Source organism: Galleria mellonella, unplaced genomic scaffold (genome assembly GCF_026898425.1).
Source record: "Galleria mellonella isolate WM207_F2 unplaced genomic scaffold, CSIRO_AGI_GalMel_v1 utg87, whole genome shotgun sequence".
Taxonomy (NCBI): Eukaryota; Metazoa; Arthropoda; class Insecta; order Lepidoptera; family Pyralidae; genus Galleria; species Galleria mellonella.
Window position 1 is genome coordinate 3,834,503 of NW_026442166.1, and position 22,522 is coordinate 3,857,024.

Below are 22,522 nucleotides of genomic sequence, written 5' to 3' on the forward strand. Positions count from 1 at the left end.
GGTTTTAACAAGAAATACATTTTATTTATTTATTTATTTAAGGCAACAAATATAAAAAAAAAACACTACCGAATTGAGAAACGTCTACTTTTTGAAGTCGATTAAAAATGTATTTTTTAAAATTCTTTCTACCGTTTTCTACCTATATCTACCATGCTACATTATCAGAGAGTAATTTTGGGTAGTATTTTATTTTAAAAACAATCCACGTGACACCGGAACGAGTCGCTAGTTTGTTCATAAAACGTCCGTTATTTTTTACTTTATGGTTTCTTTAGACGTTTAAAATTTTTTAACTTTAAACAATAAAGCAGATGGCGTTATTGTTTTGTAAGACAAAAATAAAAAAATAGTTGTATAATATAACTGCAATTCCATTTAACTGTTTTACGTGATATAAATAAAAAAAAGGTTAACTTAACGGTCCCTTTGATGGAGCATAGTTTTTGTAAGGAGACAGGTTATTGGCATATTTTAATGTTTTATTTAAAAGAACACTATGATGATACAATCGTTAACTGCTGAACATTGACCTTTTTTTTTACACAACTTAGAATGGCAAACAAGCTGACGGCCCACCTGATGGAAAGTGGTAACCGTCGCCTATAGACACGAGCTGTATCATGGACATAACAGAGTATACTGTTTCGCCCATGATACCCCCCATGCGTTGCCATTCCTTTGCCAAAGGAACATTATGGCGCGTGAAAAATTATTATTGTTCGTTATTCGTCATTGAACTATTGAAAGTAAAATTGTGTTTTTGATTTCCGCGCAGTGTTTGAGAAAAGTACTATACAAGCCTTGGCCACAACTAGGCATTGATGGACTCACGTATGTGTGCCTCGGCTACGCCTCGGCCCACATTTGCACGTTCGTCCATCAATGCCTTAGTTGCTGGCCGCTGCAGTAATGTACTATATCTATAAAACTAGTAATAAATAAACATCAATAAATCATTAACAATCAAGCTTAATGAAAACAAACAACTGTAATGTGTGAATATAATAATTTTTATGCAATACTCTTTAACCAGCCAACCGCGTAAACCTCAAGGCGTATACTTCCGGACATCTGCCAGGGAACCCTAACGTTCTCACACGATGCATTGGTACGGAACCACCTTAAGACATTATTGAAAGCAAGGGTTGCTGTAATAACAATTTTATTGTTCATCGAAATTGAGTAACGCATAAAAATAATATAATGTTATTCAATATTAAAGACTTTTTTTATTATTATATAAGGGAGACTTTGTACAAAAGTCGATTGCTTGGGTACCTCTGTCCCATTCGTGTTTCAACCGTGAAGCAGTTGTGTTTGCATGGCTGTGTTTCGGTTTGAAGGGTGGGATATGGCGTGAATTTACAAGGTACAGAGGAATAACACCTGAGTCCTCAGGAATGGCCATGCATGAGGGGTATCATGGGCGAAACAGTAAACTCTGTTATGTCCATGGTTACCACTTTACATTAGGTGGGCCGTTAGCTTGTTTGCCATTCAAAGTTGTATAAAAAAAATTGATAATCCCAATGCTAATGGTTTACATCGGACTTTCCCATTGTATTTATTGGGACGACCCCCCCCCCCCCCCCTCCACTAGATGGAGTGAAGACCTCAAATGTATTACGGGGAGTCAGTGAATGCAGGTGGCTCAAGACTGTTCCTTATGGCAGTCTATAGGGCAGGCTTATGTTCAGCAATGGACGTATAATGGCGTAAATGATGACGTCTGTTTTTAACAGTATAGTTGACAACCCTTTTTTTTTTTAACGTGTGGAAAATCTTTAGCAAGACCGACCCCTCTGCCGGAGGGAGGGCAGCTGGGGTGTGTGGGATTACGTACCCACTAAAAACCACACGACGTACCTCGAGGCGCTTATGTTGGATCCCGGGTTCCCGTTTGTACGACTACCGAGTATCCAACGCGACGGCCCGCCCTGTAGGTGGTGTAGGGCAGGCCTCCTCTCTTAGTTAGGGTGGGGAATGTCCATAGTTGACAACCCTAGATGTATCACCAGACCGGCTGACCTTCTTTCCATTGTGTAACTGTAACAGTTGTTCAAATAAGTACATTGTAATATGTATTCAAGTATTAAAATAGACTATATATATATATATAAATAAATATATCTACTCCTGACCCAAATTTATGGAAGTTACTAGCTGTATGCCGCGGCTTTACTTGCCTGAATCCGTCTATGCAACAATATTCTTTTCAATCCATCCAACCATTTAAATATGGGGGAAAGGGATTGTTAGCAGTGGAGTTTGACAGCCCTATTGCTAGCAATATGCCCTATTAGGTCGACCTCCACGTGGTTCCCCCTGGAAACCATCGTGAACAATTCTTGTTGAATTTGTCACGATGGGCCAACTGACCTGCTTCATCCTAACCTATCACCCTTCACTGGTGCTCCGCCAGCATATCCCGTCAGCGCAGGCGGGGTTACCTATCATTTTCACCCATCAAAAGAAAAAACATCCAACTGTGGTGTTTACTAAAATTATAAATGTGAAAGTGGAATTTGTTTGTTTGTTACCTCATAGCGTCATAACAGCTTAACCAATCGTCATAATTAATCCTTTCGGGTTCTCAAGGTTAACTGAAACAAATCCCTCCAAGGAATAAGTCCGCCTCAGTACTTACCTCGTCATTTTCATTATAAACTGTCGTCTGATATTAAAAGTGAATATATACTAAAGTATTTAAATAAATAAATAGTTTCTACAATTAATATTATAATATTTATGAATTTGCTATATTTAAAATACTAAAAAAACTAAAACATGGAATGCCAACGCATTGTTTTTTTTTTTTTTTTGGATGGTAATGGAATGATGTCCCCGCTTGCGTTAACGGTATACGCTGACGGGGAACCAGTGAGAGACGATAGGTGAGAATAAAAAGGCAGGCCAGTTAGTTCATCGTGATGGGTACACCTGTAACTTAGCGGAATGGAACCAGGGAGGCCACGGGGAGGTCGACCTGATAGGGTGTATTATTAGCACTGGTAGTCCGCATAACTAACAATTACTTCACCCCACGCAATAAGAGTGTCGCTGTTCATGTCTATAGGAGATATTCACCACTTTCCATCAGGTGGGCATCAGCTTGTTTGCTAATCTAAGTAGCTTGAAATAAATTTTAATAAAATTGTATAATTTTATTTGTACCCTCAAACAAAATATACCAGTAACGCGAGCGAAGTAACAGTAAAAACTAGTATACACATAAATTGTGCCTAAAAGGCTGTATTATACACCTAATCATTTAGAATTAAAGTTATCACGAGAATATTATATAAATGTAATGATTTAGCAACAAAATGGCGATTAGTGTCTATGACCTCATTATGACTGGTACGTCACGTACGAAAGGCTGATAAAACAAAATGATAGAATATTACAATTTCACCAAGGCCAGCAACAGCGTTGGTGGTGTAATGGTCAGCATAGTTGCCTTCCAAGCAGTTGATCCGGGTTCGATTCCCGGCCAACGCACGTGTTTTTGCTCCGCGGATTTGTTATAACAATTTATTATTAATAAGTAAAATCTTTATAGATTACAAGTTTTGACAATAGTCTGCTTTATCTACAAAGCACAGGCGAAACAGTATACTCTGTTGTGTCCACGGTACTGCTCATGTCTATAGACGACGGTTACCACTTTCCATCAAGAAAAAAAATATTAAACGGAGTAAAATAAAATAACCATATAAAGAAAATTAACTTGTTTTTGTAATTTGTTATATCCTTTTGCGAATATTTTGGCATTTTACTAACAGTTGGCTTCATACCGATAAGGTCACATGTCTTATTAGCTACTGGAAACTGGGATCATATCATTGGGTTTTCCCCGGAGTACAGTACAGATTCTACTAAGAAATAAGGCATACCTCGCACAGTGGGCATTACGTCAATCGTCTTTCCAAATAAATAAACGCATTGCCGATTTCTTGCGTTGATTGTTTTAGTACATTGGTATGCTTTTATTTCTGGTAGTATACAGTCTATAATAATATTATGAAGAAGGAAGATTTGTTTTTTGTTTGATTTTTTTTTAAGGAAAAACACAAAAACTACTTAGCTAATTTTAATTTTTTTTATTAATAAATGTAGATAGATAGATAGATAGATAGATACTCTTTATTGTTTCCTCCAAAAGATTACAATAGTAAACTTATTATAAATATAAACAATTACAAGAAATAATCACAATGAGAAAACAATGGACGACCTTATCGCTAAGAGCGATCTCTTCAGGCAGGCAGGTACACATTTTGACAAAATGTTTGAGAAAATTAATATAATTTTAAATAAATATCAATCACACGCGTTGCCGACCCTGAAGAAACATCTTTAGCCATTTTTTGAGGAATCCCATTTGCCTATTCTTCGAAACTGAAATAGATATTGGCCATGTGTACTTGACACCGTTTAATCTAGACTAAACAAAATGCTCAAGGTCGGTGTGGTTTAGTATTAATCAATTGCTTTTCAGTGGGGGGAAAGGGATTGTTAGTATTGGAGACTGAGAATCCCATTGCTAGCAATATACCCAACCAGGTCGACCTCCTCGCGGTTCTCCCTGGAAACTATCATGGTTAATTCCTGATGAATTCATCATGATGGGCTAACTGGCCTGTTTTCATTCTCATCTATCACCCTTCACTGGTGCTCCGCCAGCGTATCCCGTTAGCGCAGGCGGGGTTACCATACCATTTTCACCCAACAAAAAAAAATTGCTATTCATTAGGTATATTTACGTCATCAACTGCACTGCGCCAAAATATTCCATACTAGCGAAACGCCCCGGCTTCTCACGTGTAGATAGATGGAAATATATTTTTTATTATTTATTTATTTCAAGTAAACAGCTACGTAGACAATACATATTCTTAATGCCGCGAAACTGCATCGCAGATTGTCTGCAGCTTTGCGCTCTTGTACATACAGCATTATAAACAATTATAAACTTGTATCGTAATTTTATATACTATATTTATATCTTTATATATACATACACGCACATATGCATATATATACACATACATTATTATCAGAGGGAAACAATGTACAAAAGACGATTGCTTGGGTACCTCTGTACCATTCGTGTTTCTACCGTGAAGCAGTTGTGTTTACATGGCTATGTTTCGATTTAAAGGATGGGATATGGCGTGAATTTACTGGGTACAGAGGAATGACACCTGAGTCCTCAGGAATGGCAACGCATGGGGGTATCATGGGCGAAACAGTATGTGTGTGTACTGTTACCACTTTCCATCAGGTGGGCCGTCAGCTTGTTTACCATTCTAAGTTGTATAAAAAAAATACAGACATTCCCTATTAAGAGATCGCTGTTAGCGATAAAGCCGCCTATTGTTTTCTCAGTGTATCTGAGTAACAGAGTATCTGTTATGTCCATGGTACTGCTCATGTCTATAGGCGACGGTTAACACTTTCCATCAGGTGGGCCGTCAGCTTGTTTGCCATTCTAATTTGTATAAAAAAAAACAAAATGATCACAACTCAGTTTATTGCTTCAAAAGAGCAAAACACTGATATTCTGCTGTAGCCAAAAACCAGTCGTGAAATTCCTAATTCGAAATTAATATTTTAAATATACTTTTTTTTTTTATCATTTTATCAACCGTTAACTCTCCACTGCTGAACATAAACCTTCCCCATAAAGGACAGTTTTGCCCGTAGTTGCCATTTTTGGCAGGCGAGTTGGCAGCCGCAGTTTGGTTTTTGGTGACTTTTAAAGGGGACGCTGCTATCCATCCCTCCACCTTGTCGCCTCTTACAACCCCCACGGGAAAGGAAGGGATGACATCTATTCTATGCAGGGACCTTAAATTATATAGATGGAGCATCGAGTTTAAAAAACGGATCAACTTTTTATCAGTTAAATGTCAATTTAGCTGACATGTTTTTTTTTATTTGAATACTATAATTACGCATACATAAGAAAGTGACAAGATGGTATCCCAGGGAAGGCAAACGGAAAAGAGGCAGACCCTGCATAAGATGGGATGATGACATCAGGGAAGTGGCTGGAAAAATGTGGGACAGAGTGGCTCAGGATAGGCGAGAGTGGAAACGGTTGGAGGAGACCTTTGCCAAGTGGCAAACAGATCTTCAGAAAATAAGCAAGAAACAATTATTAGAATAAGTAATTTCAAGTTTTTTTTTTTTAAATTTTATGTTTATTTTTAATATACACAATTAATCTGAATAAAGGCTATATTATAAGCGATAAGGCCGCCTTTTGTATCACTTCTCATTAATATTTACTGTATTTGTTATTTCTCTTGTTACTTGGTGCAATAAAATATAAATAAATAAATAAAATAAATAAATATTATAATTACGCATACAATGTACCTTGATGTATAATTTAATAAATAAAATGAGTGTTTACACATTTAAAAAATGCAGAAATTATACGACAAAACAAATATAGAAGTTATAAAAGAATCACTCATAACTATTTATCACGCAAAATTGTATGAAAAAGTCGACCCGCTTCTCTCGAAGCATTTCTATGGAGACACTCTATCTATATAATCTAAGACTACATGGTAGGTTTTCCCATAATTTGCATAGGACATCAATTTCTTTCAATTATGGTCTAGAGTCATGAGGTACCGAATGATTTTAATGTTTTCCTCGTTCATAAAACTGTTTGTCATAGATAATTATCATACAATGAGACGTCACTGTAAGCTACATATGTATTTTAAACTTTATGTCACATTTCCAAGAATATGGACAAGCGTAAATCTCATTACAGTGTCTTAGTCACTATTTGGCCGTAATTGTAATCTGCAGTATCACTAATTACTGAGTTAATTAACAGTTTTCATGCGTCATATACCAGGAGATGTGTTTGGAGATAAAAAAATAAATAAATTATGAAACTTTCGCTGGAGTTCGTTTCGTTTTTTTATTTATTTGTTAATCGTATAAGCGAATAATTTTAATTAAATTTTTAATAATCAAAAACTCTAAAATGTACAATAAACAAATACTGATTCTTAGATTCTCAGCTTAGATTTTTTTTATACAACTTAGAATGGCAAACAAGTTGACGGCCCACCTGATGGAAAGTGGTAACCGTCGCCTATAGACATGAGCGGTACCATATACATAACAGAGTATACTGTTTCGCCCATGATACCCCTCATGCGTTACCATTCTTTGAGGACTCAGGTGTTATTCCTCTGTACCCTGTAAATTCACTGCCATATCCCACCCTTCAAACCGAAACACAGCCATGCAAATACAACTGCTTCACGGTTGAAACACGAATAGGACAGAGGTACCCCAGCAATCGACTTTTGTACAAAGTCTCCCTCTGGTGAAGATTATATTAGATTATATAGATAGAGCATGGATTGTAAAAGACGGATTAACTTTTATTCTGCCAAACGTCAAATTATTTTTTTTTTAATCAAATAATAAACATAATTGAGAATTACCTTCTTTTTGAAGTCGCATAAATAGTTCCCTAATAAATCAAAATACGAATCATAACGATCCATTAAAGTGACGAATTTTATTGTTCAATGAACCCATAAAAACGAATGTGGCCAGAATAATCGATTGGCATTGATGGGGAATGCCCGCCAGTTCGTTCATGCGTGGATCTTCTAGGAATATAAATACGTCGCGTGATAACTCAGACCAAATATAATGTACCTACTCAATTGATGTCACTTGTTTAAATGTGGCATGAAGATCGCAAGATCAGATCCCAGCATAAACCTCTGTATTTTTAAGTATACATATGTATTTTTTTTAATGGATGAAAATGGAGTGGTTGGCGGGGCACCAGTGAAAGATGATAGGTATCAATGAAAACGCAGGTCAGTTAGGCCATCATGATAAATAAACTTGGAATTAAAGATGATGTTTTCCAGGGGGGACCACGTAGAGGTCGACCTGACAGTGTATATTGCTAGCAAGGAGGACTGGTAGTCTGCGTTCCCCATCCCCCATACATATGTATTTAACAATCAATACATATAATAAAATCGTAACAAGTCGCTGTCTGTACATGGAAATAGGTAAAACTATTATAGGGCAGTTTTATGAACGCAATAGAACCCAAAACAATGATTTTTTGTCTGTTTGTCTGTGCACGTTAACCTCAGAAACGGCTTAACCGATTTGAAAGCGGTTTTCACTCATGCGTTGCGGTTTGCTCCACTTAGCATTTAATGTTGTTTTATTTCAATTCGGTTCATAAATAAAAAAGTTATATCAATCAAAAGAATCACATATAAAATGCTATAAAGTAGCCGATCAGTTAAATTGGCTGAAACTTTATAAAGGTATAGGTACGTAATTACCGTTTAAATATATAATACAATGAGCAGTGAATGACTTCTAGTGGAATTCGTCACGATGGACTAACTGACCTGCTTTCATCCTCATCTATCATCACTCACTGGTGCCCCACCAGCGTATACCGATAGCGCAGGTGGAGTTACCATTCCATTATCACTCATTAAAAAAAATGGTATACACTGACGGCGCACCAGTGAGGAATGATAGGTGAGAATGAAAAGGCAAGACAGTCAACCCATCGTAATGAATACACCTGGAATTCAGCATGATAGTTCCCAGGGGGAACCACTTGGAAATCGACCTGACAGGGTTTTTTTTTACAACTTAAATTGGCAAACAAGCTGACGGCCCACCTGATGGAAAGTGGTAACCGTCGCCTATAGACATGAGCAGTACCGTGGACATAACAGAGTATACTGTTTCGCCCATGATACCCCCCATGTGTTGCCATTCCTGAGGACTCAGGTGTTATTCGTCTGTACCCTGTAAATTCACGCCATACCCCACCCTTCAAACCGAAATACAGCCATGCAAACACAACTGCTTTACGGTTGAAACACGAATGGGACAGAGGTGTTTTTTGTTTTTTTTTTAATGGCTAAAAATGGATTGGTAACCCCGCCCGCACTATCGGTATACACCGACGAGGCACCAGTGGAACATGATAGGTGAGAATGAATGCAGGTTAGTTGGCCCACCATGATGAATTCGACAAGAATTAAACATGATGGTTTCCAAAGGGAACCGCGTGGAGGTCAACCTGAGAGGGTATATTGCTAGTAATGAGGCTATTAGACCCCATTACTAACAATCCCTTTCCCCCCCAAGGGACAGAGGTGTCCAAGCTCAGCAAGCAACGTTTTTTTACAAAGTCTTCCTCTGGTAAATTAAATCCATTCAATTAACAGTTACGGCCAATCTATTTGCTGCTCAGCATAAATAATTCATCACGTTCGATGTAAACATTTGTAAACTATTGTCTAATTCCCCGTAACACGATCGGTGAGTATCACATGTGACGAAACGAGACGTGACCGGCCCGCTCGCTGTGACAGCGCGCCAAAAACTCCCTTCCCAGAATTTGTGTTGAGTAAAGCCGGCTAGTTTTTGTGATGCTAGGTGTTGGATTCACTTCCTCGACGTATTACATGGAGAATTTTAGAATACACACATGTGTGTGCGTGCGTACGAGTGCTTTTCCTAAAATATAATTTGTCATGCTATAAGCGAAACAATAGTTCAACGAAGTTATAATAATGAACAAGTACTGCATACTGCTGTTTAGGAGATGGCTTATCAATCAATACATATAAATTAAGTAACAGATCGCTATCTGTACATTGAAGATATATAAGAAAAATAATTATAGGGGGGCTTTATGAACGTAATAGAACCCAAAACAATGATTTTTAGAAATTTTGTCTGTAAGTCTGTATGTTTAGGTACGCTAAGGCTCAGGGTGAATGTAGCTTTCTAATGGTGAAAGAATTTTTGAAATCGGCAAAGTAGTTTTTGAGTTTATTCACTACAAACATACATACACACAAAAATACAAATCTTTCCACTTTATAATATCGTCATAGTCGTAGAATACTGACGGATCTGACAAAGATTACATATAAAGATCCGTCAGTGTTCGACGACTATGACGATATTAATGTAGAAGACATAATTTCGTCTCAATGACTAAGTGATAAAAGACTCGTGTGTCCAAACCACTTAATCTTGCACGTTCCCTCTAATTATTGTTCCAATAAGATAATTGCTATTTAAAACATACAATAATTTAGTTGTGTAATTGTTTTTTAAATATAGCTGCCGTTACATTATTATCTCGCGTAGATGATTACTACGCAATAAGGAGAAAGAGAACTGCCTCATTGCCACACAGGGTTAGAACAAGCACTAACAGCATTCTAAAAGTAATAGACGATAAATATAACTCGCCTATAATTGGGCATTTCATTCAGATGCAGTTCTAGTCGGCTGGGTCACATCTGAGTGAATTGCTTTAATTAAATCAATTTGCTTTTCTTTTTCACTAACTTAGTTTGTAAGAAATATGTTACTAACTAAATGGACCAAATTGTAGTCTAAGTAATAAAGTATATTATTAATTTTTATATTTTTACAAAATTCACATCTCCCCTCTTAAGGAGAGGAGATGGCAACTAACCCCTGACAGAAGCACAGTTGGCCCGGATTCAGGGCCCCAGGGAGAGAAACCGGCGTACAATGCGGGCAGAATCTAAAAGCACCGCTTTCTGCATCTTTCCCGGAAGTGAGCCGCCTCGGAATCCCAACCGTCTGAGATGTTGTTCCAGACTAGTTGGGATAAGACCGTTCACCGTCATAACTATTAGAATGATTTCGATGGATGTCACTCCCCACATTTCGGTCACCTCGTGAGCCAGGTCGAGATATTTTCTCTTTTTCTCGGTTTCGACTTTCACGAGGTTCTCGTCATTATACTCATTCAGAGAAAATTTGAATTTTTCTACCAATTTTTCTACTTTTTGGTCAATTGTAATAGAAAAATTGATAACAAAAAAAACATAACTCACTCACAATTGTGTTTTATTAATACAGTCACCACTTATCATTATTTGATGATACTTTTTTAATGGATGGTAATGGTACGGTAACCCCGCCTTCGCCAACGGTATACGCTGGCGGGGCACCAGTGAAGAATAGGTGAGAATGAAAAAGCCAGATCAGTTGGCCCATTATGACGAATTTCACCCACACTTGAAATTCAGCACGATGGTTTCCAGGTGGGACCACGTGGTCAACCTGTCATATCGCTAGCAACGACACTGGTAGTATTACTAACAATCCCTTCCCCCATCATTTTATGATATTAAAAATGGCAAACAAGACCACAGCCTAGCCGATGAAAATTAACAACCATCCCATAATAACAATCGTCGTCTATAGACATGAACAACACCTGGAAATTAAAAGAAATTGTCAAAGAATTTTTCGGAACAATAAAAAAAACTACTCCCAAAAGCTAGTGTTAAATTAAATTAAGACCACACACAACACGCTCAACTGACAGACAGACTGCAAGACAGCTTTCTTCGAAAATTATCATATTTATTTTTTACTTATTTGGGGTGTTACCTTCACGCATCTCAGATAATTTGCCTTAATGGACACGTACGTTATAATTTTTGCTTTTAAATTGTAGGTTTACATAAAATGTTGTGTCAATTTTGTAACTGGAGACCACCTATGCTCTGTAAGTTACCTGAAAATGGGTGGTCGAAGAAATGTTCTTAATGGAATCATTATTACACGTCATATCAGTATAATTATGGTTTTGTTGTAGTTTTATATTTGGGTTCATTGTTTAAAGTGTAAAAGAAGATATTAAAATAAGAGTGAAACCAGAAAACAGTGTTAACGATGCACTGCTCTTAATTATAGCAAGCGAAAATCTATCGAGCAAAACTCGACTTGCCATAGTTTAGGGAGTATTGACACCAACACTCATGTATGGAAGCGAATCATGAGTACGACAGAAGAAGCGTGAAAGTAAGATAAATGCTGTAAAGATGAGAGCTCTGAGAAGTATGTGTGTAATAACATTAAAAGATAGAGTTTGAAACAGTGTGATAAGAGAGGAGAGTGGACTGAAAGACGATGTAGTAGCAAAAATTGAAAAGGGAATGTTGCATGGGTTTGGCCATTTGGAGAGGATGGATGAAAGAAGGATTACGAAAAAGATCGAGCAAAAATGAATGAAAAAGATGGAGATGTCGGTAAGGACCGCCATAGACAGATGTATATTGACCAAATAGGTGACATGCTGAAGAAGGGCCAAATTAAAAGCATCAGTAACAGACGAGCGTGTATGTAAAGATTGATTAATGGAAAGGAAGCGAAAAAGATCTGTTTAAATCGAAGCATTTGGTGTTCCATTGTTTCATTCTGCCTTGCTTAATGGAAGACAGGCATGACAGATATGTTAGATTGTGGTCCAAAAGTATCGATAATATACCCTTATTTTTACTATCCTGCACGGGTCTTTTCGATGTCGTCAGCCGTACCTCCACTATGGACTTTTTATATTGCCAAAGCCTAACTTAACTGGAAATATTTACATGAATGATTCTATTTTCTTAGGAATACATAAACTTAGTTCTTTGGAACCCCAAACAAGGCGTATGATGTCACTGTACAGAGAACAGAGTACCTAGCTCAGTCATGTTGGCCCGAGAACCCATTTTTGGCTCAATCACGTACTTGTGTACTATGCGATCAAAGTGCCGACTAACAATGAAATATCAGTTATGAATACAAAACACATTCGGCTATTACCTATTAGAAGCTATCTTGTTTGTTTGTTTGTTGCCTCTTGACGCCATAACTGATCAACCAATCAATACGAAATTTTATATATATATGTACTACATATTCATTAATTTATATCAGCCTTTAACTGTCCACTGCTAAACACAGGACTGTGGGGGGAGGGGTTTGCCAGTGGTTACCGCACTTGGCAGGCCGATTAGCAACTGCAGCTAGGCCTTGAAGATGTTTTGAGAGTGACGCTGCTGCCCATCCCTTGCCATCTCTTAGTTGCTGACAAATGATTTTAATGTATTTTTTATTCCAAAATGGTAATTTATTAAAAATTACAATGACTATAAAATTATTATTACTCCCAACTATTCTTCCTTCTTCATAAAAAAAAAATCACCCATAAACCTGACCACGCGGACAATATAAAATAAACTGAAATATTACTTTTAAAAATACAAGAAAACCGAGAGGGGAGGAAATGGATTATTTTTAATGCGAACTACCAGTCCCATTGCTAGCAATATACCCTGTCAGGTCCATCTCCACATGGCCGCCCATAGAAACCTTAGCAATATAACTGACCTGCTTTTTGATCCTCTACTGGTGGATCTTCTCGTTGTATCGTCGTTGACTGTACATCTCCTACCATCCTTCACTGGTGCCCCGCCAGCATTTCAATATCATTGTCATCCATTATAAAAAATACAAGAAAGTCGCATTTGACTTTTAAAATTTGACAAAAAATTAGGGTATCTTGATACGTCTGTCTATTTATTTACGCACAGAGACGTGTCTATGAGAGATGTTTGGAACAAATCAACAGAATACCACTTGTCAAAGAAAAACATTTTTATCTATACAAAAAAAAAACTATCTAAGCTTACGTTTTTTTAATCCAATTTAGAATAGCAAACAAGCTGGGCAGTGCACTTGATGGAAGGTAGTGACTGTCGCTTATGGACATGTCCATTTGGAGTGCTTTTTTTTATGGGTGAAAATGGTATGGTAACCCCGCCTGCGCTAACGGGATACGCTGGCGGAGCACCTGTGGAGGGTGATAGATGAGAATGAAAACAGGTCAGTTAGCCCATCATGATGAATTCATCAGGAATTAACCATGATAGTTTCCAGGGAGAACCGCGAGGAGGTCGACCTGGTTGGGTATATTGCTAGCAATGGGATTCTCAGTCTCCATTACTAACAATCCCTTTCCCCCCTCTGAGGGCATATTGTAATAAATATGATGATGCGTAAAAAGAATCCGAAACGAGGATATCCACAAAAGGACTAAAGTAAACGACATAACCCGAAGCAAGCAAGCTTAAATGGCAATGGGTGGGTCACATAGCTCGGAGAACCGACAACCGATGGGTAAGAATAGTTCTTGAGTGGCGACCCCGTACAGGCAAACGCAGTGTAGGACGACCTCCCACAAGATGAAGTGACGACCTCAGTTGCATTGCAGGCAGTCAGTGGATGCAGGTGGCTCAGGGCCGTTCCTCATGGCAGTCTATGGGGGAAGTCTATGTCCAGCAGTGGACGCATAATGGCTGAAATGACGATGATGAAGCGAAAGTGAATTAATCTCGAAAAGAGAAATAAATAATCTAAAAAATCTAATCCTGTTATAATCTCCAGCCGTTTACATTTACACGTACTGTTGTATTTTTCCATAAACATTCTTAATCGGAGAATTGATTCCTATGACGTCATACAATTTTGGTGTTTATGTCTGGGAAACATCTGAGAACACATGGCGGATAGCAGTCTGCGATTAATGAATACCTAAGCTACTTATTCACGAGTAACTGAACTAAACTTGTGTCCAAATATATATATATATATATATATATATATATATATATATATATATATATATATATATATATATATATATATATATATATATATTGTTTTTGTACTATGTGGTTTTATAAATAAACGATGACGTCAATTATATTAAAAAAATTAAATTATAAATAAAATATGACCTGACAGAGCTGTCAAACTTCATTACTAAGGGGGGGAAAGAGATTGTTAGTAATGGGACCAAACAATTCCATTGCTAGCAATGTACCCTATCAGGTCGACCTTCACGCGGTTTCCCCTGGAAACCATCGTAAGTTCATTCGCACGGAATTCTTCACGATGGGCTAACTGACCTGCTTTCATTCTCACCTATCATCGATCACTAGTGCCCCGTCAGTGTATACCGATAGCGCAGGCGGGGTTACCATGCCATTTTCACCCATTAAAAAAAAAACCCCATTATAACAATATATATATATATATATATATATATATATATATATATATATATATATATATATATATATATATATATATATATATATATATATATATATATATATATATATCTACTTATATGTTTATAATATATGAATATATATATATATATATATATATATATATATATATATATATATATATATATATATATATATATATATATATATATATATATATATATATATATATTCTTTATTGCATTTGTAAGTTACATATAAAATAATGTATTTATAAAAAAACTTATCTCTGACAGAGAAAAACCCAGTAAAAAAAATATTTAGCGGGCAGCTGAAGTGCTACAACTATTAATACATAATATATATTATATTATATATATATATATATATATATTCATATATTATAAACATATAAGTAGACTAATATAAATATAAACATATTATGTTAAATAAATACCTAACTATATAAATACCCACATATATTTTTTTCACATATCCTAATTGACACGATAATTTTATATATTAAATATAATAAAAGCTTACCAAAACCTCTCTGATCGCACTCTAGATCTTATAAGGAAACGGCGTATATTATGATCCCATCCATCATCCATCCATCTTCAACGTTTATTAACGTAATATATCTTCATCACCTCAGCCATTATCTGTCCAATGGTAAACATAGGCCTCCCCCATAGAGTGCCATAAGGAACGGTCCTGAACCACCTGCATACGCAGACTCAATGCAATGCATTTGAAGTTGTCACTCCATCTAGTTGGGGGGTCGTCCTACATTGCATTTGCTCGTATGGGGTCGCCACTCAAGAACCTTTCTTCCCATGGGTTGTCGATTCTAAAATTACTTATTATATATATATATATATATACTATATATATATATATATATATATATATATATATATATATATATACAGAGGGATCGCTGCGTGACGCTTCCTGCTGCACCCTTAATGATGTTATTTTTCTATAATAGACAGTGGATAGGCACACACCTCAGGCGGCACGCAATGGCAGCATGTGTATTACTAAGAAAGCTTTTTGTTATTTTGACACGTATTAATAACAGCTCTGCGCGTGGTCCAAGTTATTGACTTTAAGCGTTAGTAATATATACCTAATGTTATATTTAATATTTGAATTAATTATTATATATATAAAATATATTACTCTGTTATATCCATGGTACTGCTCATGTCTATAGGCGACGGTTATCACTTTCCATCAGGTGAGCCGTCAGCTTGTTTGCCATTCTAAGTTGTATAAAAAAAACATAAAAAAAAAATATTAGAAAACATCACTAGACTAAAACTAATATCTACAGTTAATTAATATTTTAAATGCAAGTCCATTGCTACGGTAAATCAAAAACTTATCTTTAAAATTACATATGCACATTTTTTAAATTTAAATTAAATTTTGAGATCAATTAAATAAATAGTAGAAATACTATAAGAAGAGCAGATACGCCGATCGCTATCACCGATAACTTGGACCATACGCACTCAGCTACTGTTTGTTTAGGACAGTTCCATACGCATGACAAATTGCTCTCCCACCGCGCACGTTTCACCATTCCCTTGTTTATACCGAATGCCACTTTTTGAAATGTTTTTCTTATCGTCTGTACTGGTAATAAGATCCCCGGGGATCTAAAACGAGCACTCCGGTGATTCATAATGCGAGCCTCATTGTCTACCTGCCTCTGATGGGAGGTAGTACACAATTCGATTGAACTGTTGCCTAGGCGATACTAAAACGATTTCGGTGATTGTTATTTCTTGATGACGAATAAAAAGAGTATAAAGATAATCATCGTCATCACATCAGCCATTGTCCGTCCACTGCGGAGCATAGGCCTTCCCCATAAGGAACGGTCCTGAGCCACCTGCGTCCACTGACTCCCTGCGATGCATTTGACGTTGTCACTCTATCTAGTGAGGGATCGTTCTAAACCACGTTTGCCCGTAAGGGATCGCCACTCAAGAACCTTTCTTCCCTATTGATTGTCGGTTCTTCGAGCTATGTGAGCAGCCAATTGCTACTTCATCTTGCCCGAAGGATAACTTCGGGTTATATCAGTCACTTTAGTTCTTTTGTGGATATCCTCATTTCGGATTCTATCACGCAAAGAGACTCCGAGCATTGCCCTCTCCATAACCCACTGAGTAATTTAAAGTATAATAATAACTAAGAATAATACATATTATTTATAATAAAGTTATATTTCAATAAGGCAAACCATTGTCATTCAAAATAAACCGTGCCCAATAAATAATTATTAAACTGACTTATTAAAATTTAAAATTTAAATATAGAACAAACATTTATTATTCTAAACAAGATAATATTATTAAAACAAATTCAAATTTAGAACAGATTTAAATTTTAATAAAGGCAATTTAATAATGATTTAGTATTCACGGTTTATATAAAAACCCTTAATCTGAACATTTTAATATTTACACAGGCGAAAATAATCTATAAATATGCCGATACAAATGGTTGTATTGTATGGCAATATCCAATCCTTTGTTGGGATGGGCTCAACAATAGAAAGGGCATGCGCCTGCCAGGTGTATATAGATCGTAAAGTACTATAGAGATATAAAAGGGTCCAGGTACTTCTGTTATCAGAATGAACAATAAATATTTAAATAACAGGATTATTCGGTTTATTTATTTATTCAGCGGTGGTTGGTGGTGTAGTGGTTTTCCGATGGTCGCGAATTCGATTCTCGAGTAACACAAACACTTGTATTCGTAATTTATTATCAGCATATCGGCTGTTTTCTAAACTGACCATACGAGTAGGGCTTCTGTTGTTGTTACCAACCAATTGGTGATAGTTTAAAAAAGACATCTGGTGATGTTTGTATTAGTCTTCATTTATTTATTTATTACACCATAGGGAGACTTTGTACAAGTCGTTTGCTTAGACACCTCTGTCTCATTTGTGTTTCTACCGTAAAGCAGTTGTGTTTCGGTTTGAAGGATGGGATATGACAGTGAATTTGCAGAGTATAGTGGAATAATACCTAAGTCCTTAGGCATGGCAACGTGTGGGGGTATCATGGGCGAAACAGTATACTCTGTTATGTCCATGGTACTGCTCATGTCTATAGGCGACAGTTACCACTTTCCATCAGGTGGACCGTCAGCTTGGTTGCCATTCTAAGTTGTATAAAAAAAAAATTAAACAATATATGATATTTATTAATCTAATAATATATGTGTAATATAATATTATTGCTATTAGACGACTAATCGACATACATACATATCTGTCACGCCTGTCTCCCATTAGGGTAGGCAGAAACAGTGGAACGCCAAATGCTTCGATTCAAACAAACCTCTTTCGCTTCTTCCACATTCATCAATCTTTTCATACACGCTCGCCGGTTACGGGTACTTTAAATTTGGCCCTTCTTCAGCACGTCGCCTATTTGGTCAACATACGTCCGTCTAGGACGGCCGGCTACAGACATCTCCATTCATTCTTGCTCGATAAATCTCTTTCGTAAATCTTCTTTCATCCATCCTCTCCAAATGACCAAACCAAAACTAATCGACATTTTTTTTTAGTTTTGATAAAAGATATTTTATAGAATAAGTACAAAAAAAATATGGATATCTCTATCCCACTCATAAGTTTACTTTGAAACAGCTGTGTTTACACGGATGTTTCGATTGGAAGGGTGGAATGTAGCGGTGAAATTACGGTAACATAATAGGTATCTTACCAGAAATGGCAACACATGAAATATACCATCGGTATTGCACCATACCTCTTTGCGTGATACAATCCGAAACGAGGATATACGCAAAAAGGACTGATACAAGAAACACTAGGTGTCATGTCGTATAGAGAGGTCAAGGATATGGCCTGAGATAGAGTTGGCTGGAAGAAGATGCATGAATTAGTTGCATCGACAAGAGGAAACTCTTAAATGAAAAGAGATAATAGGTCAAAATTATTATAAATTTATGATTGGCACTTAAAACTGTAATTTGGGAAACTATCAAATTAAAATATTAAATTTAAAAGGTTAAGAGACAAGTTCAGAGAAATAGCGCTTCAGAATCGACCCCAATGTAGCTAGCTCCGTAAAAAGTTATAAATTTTAAAATTATAAAATAATCCAAGCTTAATAAATAAATTACAAATAACTAAAATGGCCACCCTAAATAATATACCGCGTATTAAGTTGGGGCAAGTTTCCACAATAATATTGAACTAACAATTTGCGACATTGTGCCAACCCTTGCGGCTTGGTCGAGGGGTGCCACAAATTGTCAATACATATATCGCTTGTTTAAATATTCTAGTACATTGTGCTTTTTTAAAGTTAGCTACGTACTAAGTGACCCGTCGTATTATTATTTATAAAATACAAACATACATATTTTGTTTACATAATAATTATTTTTATTTACTAGATAAGTCCGTGACTTTGTCTGCGTGACCGGAATTGTTGATTGATTGCGATAAAATGTAGCATATGTCCCTTGTCCGTTCCAAATAATAGGTGTAGGAGGGGAAAGGGATCATTAGTAATGTGAACTACCAATCTCATTGCTAGCAATATACTCCGTCAGGTCGACTTTCACGTGGTCCCCCTTGGAAACCATTCTGCTGAATTCCAGGTGGAGTCACCAGGATGAGCTAACTGACATGCATTTCATTTTCACCTGTCATCCCTCACTGGTACCTCGCCAGCGTATACTGATAGCGGAGGCGGGGTCACCATTCCATTATCATAATTATAAAAAAGTACACCTACTGGTGTATATAAAATTTCATTTATTTTGGTTGAGCCGTTAAGAGGTAACAAACAACGAACTCAATTTCACTTTTATAATTGTTCTAGCTCTGCCGTGTGGTCCCGGCATAGAACTAACCACCTTTTCCTGGAGGGGAAAGGGATTGTTAGTAATGGAGACTGAGAATCCCATTGCTAGCAATATACCCAACCAGGTTGACCTCCTCCTCCTTCTCCCTGGAAACTATCATGGTTAATTCCTGATAAATTCATCATGATGGGCTAACTGGCCTGTTTTCATTCTCATCTATCACCCTTCACTTATGCTCCGCCAGCGTATCCCGTTAGCGCAGGCGGGGTTACCATATCATTTTCACCTATAAAAATAAAACCACCTTTTCCCTTCCCGTGGGTGTCATAAGAAGTGACTAAGGGAACTCAGCGAGCTATGGATTGAACTATGCTCGAAGTCTCTTTGCGTGATAGACTCCGAAACGAGCCTATAGATCAAAAGAACCAATGTAACCGACATAGCTCGAAGAATAGCTACAAGGTGAAGTTGCAATGGGCTGGTCACATAGCTTGAAAACCGACAACGAAAGGGCAGAAAGGTTCTTGAGTGGCGACCCTATACAGGCAAACGCAGTGTAGGACGACCCCCTTCTAGATAGAATGACGACCTCAAATACATTGTAGAAAGTTAGTGGATATAGGTGGCTCAGAACCGCTCCTTATAACTTCGCACGGGCGCAATGCTGATACTAAATAGCCCCCCCCCCCCCAACCCGTCCCGGCTGATACCGACGCACCCGCTATGTCCCTGCATTTTAAAACTGTAATAACTTCAGAATTATTTATTTAAATTACATGCTGTAAAGGGTCATATTGATCTATATTAAATGGACAATGTATTTAAGGTACATAATTGGATAAAAATTAATGGTGTATTGCTTAAAATCACTTCGTAAATAGGCCATTTTTTCCAGTAAAATATAAAGGATAAAAAATGGTTATTGTGGGTTATCCTTAAGAGATAGACATATACCATCGCGGACGTTTTTGTTGACCTTTTTAAGGTGTACAATACTGTAATACATTATTTTATCTCGTGGGGTTCGGCCAGAGTTTGCAATGTAAGCGCAAAAAAGTGTGTTTATTTACGACATCACATTAGAAATCTCTAAATTTATCAGTGTTTCTCTACTATATTATGCATGTATTATACATATAAACCTTCCTCTTGAATCACTCTATCTATTAAAAAAAAAACCGCTTCAAAATCTGTTGCGTAGTTTTAAAGATTTAAGCGTACATATGGACGGACAGACAGTGACAGCGACTTTGTTTTATACTATCACTACTTACATTTAACATTTCATATAAAATAGTTACATCATAATGTTCAATTAGTCTAAATAACAGATTGACACAGATTCGTGCCGATGTTTGCACAAACACACAACCTCCCCTGCCGTGTCGGGTCGGGTAGCATACATCTCCTTCCGTCCCAACGTGACCCATATCGCGCGACCTCTAACGTGGTAACAATTGAACACGAGATAAACAATCTTCGGATATTTCCCCAGATATTTTTATTTTTAAGCGTATAAGTAAATGAAGTTTTTACAAAATTACAATGTATTGTACATGACTAAACAGTATTAGCATTTTTGTCCTTTCAACCGACTTCAAAAACTGTTTCAACCGTGGAGCAGTTGTGTTTGCATGGCTGTGTTTCGGTTTGAATTGTGGGATATGGCGTGAATTTACTGGGTACAAAGGAATAACATCTGAGTCCTCAGGAGTGGCAACGCATGGGGGTATCATGGGCGAAACAGTGTACTCTGTTATGTCCATGGTACTGCTCATGTCTATAGGCAACGGTTACCACTTTCCATCAGGTGGGCCGTCAGTTTGTTTACCATTCTAAGTTGTATAAAAAAAGTGGGAATAGATTTTTTGTCTTAGTAAAAACTTCTTTAAGAAATATCCATTCTTTTAATATCCATCTTCATACTACTCGTGATCCATTTCTAAGAATAAAGACAATGACACCATGAATATGGCATTTCGGATAGAAATAAGGAAGTAATGACAAAGCAAGTTCCTCGGCACGCGTCACACGTACTGGCGGGTCGGGTTTTGCATTATTTCTTATTGCCATCTGTGAACTGAAGGGCTTCCTATTGTGACATTATGTCAACTCAGTTTCGCCTTTTAACAGCGTTAATAACTAAGAACAAGGGATTACATAGAAGGAATGATAAAATAAAAACTGTAAATCATATGGTTGTCCCCTTTCTTCTTATGCATATATAATTAGTAAAAAGAGGACGAAAGATACACCATCAGTTGCTAATTTTTATTAATTCATAGTAGGCTGGTGTATAGAAAATGTTTGATATGTCAATTATTTGTCAATGACAAATTTTACATTACTAGATTATATATTCGACACAGTTTATGTAGAAAGTATGCAAGCATGTTGTATCTGAATTTGGTAGGGTTATACGGCCGTATAACATTTCTTATACACTAGCCTGCTATGAATTGACAATTTTATCGTTCCTTCTATGTAATTCCTTGTTCTTAGGTTAATACCGAAATTTGCCATAGTGTGGTAACTTTGGAGTTACTTGTCAATTTTTAACTGACTTCAAAATGAAGAATCAGTTGTATTTTTTATGTTTATAACCTCAAAACTCCGACAATTATAAACCAATTTAGGTTTTCTATTTCTTAAACAATATACTTTCAAAATTGTTTTATAGAAATTTTACTAAAATCGTTTCAATAGTTTCATTT

General features: G+C 36.7%; 1 non-coding gene across 1 annotated transcript; it reads left to right on the forward strand.

Annotated features, from left to right (window-relative positions):
* The first annotated feature begins 3,432 nt into the window (after positions 1-3,432).
* Trnag-ucc (transfer RNA glycine (anticodon UCC)) lies at positions 3,433-3,504 on the forward strand. The gene has a single exon. It is a non-coding gene; the product is annotated as a tRNA-Gly (tRNA).
* Positions 3,505-22,522: the final 19,018 nt, after the last annotated feature.